The sequence below is a fragment of the Lampris incognitus genome, chromosome 19 (assembly GCF_029633865.1).
Source record: "Lampris incognitus isolate fLamInc1 chromosome 19, fLamInc1.hap2, whole genome shotgun sequence".
Lineage (NCBI taxonomy): Eukaryota > Metazoa > Chordata > Actinopteri > Lampriformes > Lampridae > Lampris > Lampris incognitus.
In genome coordinates this window covers 5,145,320-5,150,319 of record NC_079229.1, presented here as the reverse complement: position 1 = coordinate 5,150,319, position 5,000 = coordinate 5,145,320, and the positions used below count along the sequence as shown (strand labels likewise).

Genomic DNA, 5,000 nt, shown 5'->3' with positions numbered 1-5,000 from the left:
ATAAAGATTCGTGCAAACTTCCAAGGGCAGAAGAAGACATCCGACATGTCTGTCTGCAGGAAAGCCGCTGCGATGCGATAACAGCCGCCTTTCAGGCGTATCCTCGTGAATGAGGGAATCCATTCAAAGGTTTCCATGGTTACGGAGGTACGCGTCAACACGCTGTTGACACCGCATCCGCTAAGCCTCTGTCTTCCCCCCCCCCCCCCAGGAGCCTGTGGCAATGTCAGCCGGTGGCAGGGGAGTGGGGATCAAGAGGATGTAATTGAAAGCAATGTTAAACAATCTATAAGAGGGCCGAGGCGACGCTCGCTCGCCCGCCCGCGCCGTGCAGGCGGGCGAGTCAGTCAAGCAACGCGCTCTCATTCAGAAAGTCGGAGGAGGAGGAGGAGGAGGAGGAGGCCACTGCCCTGTGAGATGCCTCGCATAGTGGCACCGAAGGCCTGAGCTAGGACTTCTTTTTAGCAAACAGAACAATGAGAAGCCAGAGGAGGAGTATCTATATTTCATGGGTTTTATGTCCTGGTTTTGTTTTTCTGTTTTTGTCTATTTGTCTTTTGATTTATTTATTGATTTAGTGGGCCGCACTTGTGCCTCCTCTATTTTTCTCTTCCCCGAGCCTGTCTTACTCATGAATATATTCATTTTGGCATCGTCTGGGTGACTCTCATTAGGGAAGAAACCATGTTGTCAATGTGTGTTTTTTTTTTCAATATTAAAGAGATTTTAGTTTACCGGCTTCCTCTCTCCGGCCCTCCCGAAGAGAGAACCAGAGACAAAAGCGAGAGGAAAAGGGAAAGGATTCTGTGTGTGTGTGTGTGTGTGTGTGTGTGTGTGTGTGTGTGTGTGTGTGTGTGTGTGTGTGTGTGCGTGCACGCGTGCACGCGTGCATGCGTGCATGTTCATGCATGCATGTGTGTGTTCATACACGTGCATGTGTGTGTGTGTTTTTGTATGAGTGAGTCTGTGTGTGTGTCTGCATGTGTGTGTGTGCATGCATGTGCATGTTCGTGCATGCATGTGTGTGTGCATACACGTGCATGTGTGTGTGTGTTTTTGTATGAGTGAGTCTGTGTGTGTGTCTGCATGTGTGTGTGTGCATGCATGTGCATGTTCGTGCATGCATGTGTGTGTGCATACACGTGCATGTGTGTGTGTGTTTTTGTATGAGTGAGTCTGTGTGTGTATCTGCATGTGTGTGTGCATGCACATGCATGTGTGTGTGCGTGTGTGTGTGTGCGTGCACATGCATGTGTGTGTGTTTTTGTATGAGTGAGTCTGTGTTTGCATCTGCATGTGTGTGTGTGTGTGTGCGTGCACGTTCATGTGTGTGTGTATGTGTGTGTGTGTGTGTGTGAGTGAGCGAGTGTCTGTGTGTGCGTCTGTTTGTGTGTGTTGACGGGCATTGTTTATGTGCCAGGTGTTGAAAACAGAGGATGACGGTGGCCCAGTTCTGTCCTTGGCAGTGAAGTTGATTAACGGTCTCGATCAGGAGTTTTGCATCGCCAGCAGATAACTTGAAAGACACTTTGGAGATTGACACAATACACAGGCCAGGGGTCACACGGCAACACTGACCAAACACCGGCGACGGCCAGCACACTTTTGGAAGTGGACAGAATGTGGTAGGGAATATCAATGGAGGAATGGTGTGTGTGTGTGTGTGTGTGTGTGTGTGTGAGAGACTAAAGGTTCAGGGTTGCTTTGTGAGAGATTGAGGGTTTGGCCGAGGAAGAAACACAACTCCTTTGTGTATTTGAATGCAGAGCCTAAGTACCACCACCCTCGAAGGCTCCCGACCAACAACATATAACACAAACTCGTTTGCTGATTCATCTCGGGTCGATAGACAGGAAGAGCATCTTCTTTTTTTGGTTGGCAAAAACAGAACTTAGTGCAGAACATTTGTTCACCTCAGGTCACTGGCCCCAGTCCAGGTTCTGCTGCTCCTCTCCTCCAACATGTCTTCCAGTGACTCTAACAGACATGGCACCAACGCGTCTACAGTCCCTTCCCCACCGTGTTCAACTGACTAAGATGTATTCTTGTTGCACTGTAAGGGGCTTCGGTCAACAGCAGCCATGAAATGGCATCTTTTTTACCATTGACAGACATTTGTGTTGGGCCTCCTCATCATCGGTGGTCACTCGGGGTCGAGTATGACCGTCCTCCCTCTGGGTCCCTCTGGGTCCCTCAGGTTGAGGTTGATCCTGGAGCCGCATAATGGGAGGACGCCTGCACGTGGCAGCTTTTTATGTGGAGAGGCTGATGCTCCTGCAGCCCCCACACGGTCCTTGGCAGGGGGTGGCCGGAGTCCAATGGCATGGAGAACCAGGGCGATTGGGGACCACCCTCTGTTGCAGCCTTCACTGCCGTTGTGACCTGGAGACGTCTTCCGCCAGTTCTGCTGTTGAGGTCTTTGTTGGATCGCGCTTCGTCTGGAACCTCCCCCTTGACCTGTCCACCTGGGGTGACCCTGCCAGGGGCCAAGCTCCTCCGCCCCAGCAAGGTGGTGACCCGGGGCCTTTCCAATAGACCTTACCTTCACTGGAGCTGAAAGGTTTCGCGCTTCATTTGTGACCTCATCCAGGAGGTCAGAGGAGTCTCCGTGTCGCTCACTCGAATGGTTAACAGTGTGTGGAAGTTCAGAATGGACATTATTCAAAAACGAGATCCAATCCCATTGCTGCATTTACATTTTTTTTTTTACTTATACCTGCATTAGTTGGGATAAATCTTGATTCATTTGCAATAAAGCGAATTTGCATTTGAATTTTCTCATTTATAATCCATCCAACCATTTGACATTTCACTTTTCAAGTCATCTCTTGCATTTAGGTTGACAATATTCAGATGTTTGTTTCAAATTGGTAAATTGCAGCCGTTCTTTCATTTCATTATGCAACGTTAAGTTCGTAAATGGAATTTGAACTCAATATCGTTGCGTTTGCCTTTCGCCGCTCACCTCACTCAGCGGTCGACTGAATTAATTCATTGTGGAAAAAGTGAAGCGTGCTTTGCTGATGTGCGTTCGTGCCCACTCTCACACGCCTGCTCTGTCTTGTTAGCTGGCAGCTATGGAAGCTAAGCAGGTATGGGCTTGGCTAGTACTTGGATGGAAGACCTATTGGGAAAACTTGAGTTGCTGCTAGAAGTGGTGTTAGTGAGCCAGTAGGGGGCAGTGAGGGGGACACTGTGCTGTAGGAGACGCCGTCCTTCGGATGAGTCGTTAAACCCGGGTCCTGACTCACTGCGGTCATTAAAGATCTCGTGGCACTTATCGCCAAGAGTAGGAGTCTCCCGGTGGCCTGGCAAAATTCCCAACCTGGCTCTCTAGCTGACCACCTCATCACCCCCCCCCCCCATGTAATTGGCTCAATGAGTCCTCCCTCTCCCCCTCAAGCTGATGTGGGGTGAGGGTTCTGGCACCAAATAGCTAATGTGCATCACCCAGGTCGGTGGTGGTTGAAGTGAGTGACCCCCTTCAATGTGAAGCGCTTGGGGTGTCTAGAAAAGCTCTATATAAATATAATGAGTATTACTATTATTTCAAGTAGAACTTCAATTCCAAACGATCCTCGCCAAGCGAACTCCAGTTGGCCTACGGATCTGTCAATCATCCTCTGGAGGCGGGATTGACAGCTCAGAGACTGACAGCCCCACTCCCACAGTGACATCAAAGCAATCAGTCTAAGTAAGTGCAGACACAAGGAGTCATCTGGTGAGTTGAACAGTAAAGGGAAGTCTTGGTGGGGGGGGGGAGGTGCCTTTTGTTTTTGTGTTAGCATTGTTTATCCTAAACTTCAACAACGGCGAAGTGCCGCATCATCGTAGTAAAACGATGTTCGAGTCCCAAAGCTGCATTTTCCATTCCTCCCCCGTTAGTCTAGCTGTCTCCATGGTTACGGCGTTTGATTCGGAGAGCAAGGCGACGCTTAGTCATGGAGGAAAACACAAGGCGACGTGAGGAGAGGGGAGAGAGGGTGAGAAGGGAATTCTCTTTTTCGTGAGAGGGTGTAAAGCCCAGAGCTATGGCAGTCTGCTGGGCGCATCTGATTGTGTGTGTGTGTGTGTGTGTGTGTGTGTGTGTGTGTCTATACACACTTGCATTTTGCATGTGTGTGGGAGGTGTGGGGAATGGCACAGCTTCAGTGTGCGGGTTTTCCTGTCCTGGCCTGGCATTGGGAGAAATCATGTCAGGTGAATTTCAGGAAAGCACCGTGTGCTGCCTCCTCTTCTTCCACCGGCCCCTGTTGCTTCAGCCTCCCGTCCTAGATGGGTGACGCTATCTGAAGGCCGAGGGGGAGAGGGGAGAGGGGGAGCTGGGCACTTGCGAGAGAGTCTCCTGGTGCTGTTTTCTGGGTGTGCAGGAGAGCAGCGGCACGATTCGCAGCACTGCAGCGTCTTAGCAAGAAGAACTTTTGCATGATGCAGGTGATCGGTTTGTTTTTTGTTTTTGTTTTTGTTTTGTTTTGTTTTTTTCATTCCCCCCGTGAGGGGGTTTTTTCTCTCCAGGGAACGGCATTTTGCAAGGTAGCCAGACACGGTAATCCACAATGCTCCGTTCCAAACACACATCAGAGTACGTCCAGCTCAGTCAATGTGACAAACTTGTGCTGTGAAGCCAACCTGCTCCCAGACAGGGTTAAGCCCAAATAGAGCATGCAGCATACCGTGTGGTTTTCTGGAAGATCCTGCGGACAGGGATGCTCACGTCATTTGGCGAGATGACAAGAGAGTAATGAAACCTCAGTAAGACTTTTTCTCACTCCCAGTGAGATACACAATATCTCAGTGTTGCACACAATATCTCAGTGTTGCACACAATATCTCGGTGTTGCATACAATATCTCAGTGTTGCACACAATATCTCAGTGTTGCACACAATATCTCCGTGTTGCACACAATATCTCAGTGTTGCACACAATATCTCCGTGTTGCACACAATATCTCCGTGTTGCACACAATATCTCCGCGTTGCATACAATATCTCAGTGTTG

The 5,000-nt window shown here is 49.5% G+C and overlaps 1 protein-coding gene across 1 annotated transcript in view; it reads left to right on the top strand.

Moving 5' to 3' along the window:
- The window catches only part of LOC130130006 (potassium voltage-gated channel subfamily B member 2-like), a 113,952-nt gene that overhangs the window by 93,009 nt on the left and 15,943 nt on the right, over positions 1 to 5,000 (top strand). The gene's annotated exons all lie outside the window — the stretch shown is intronic.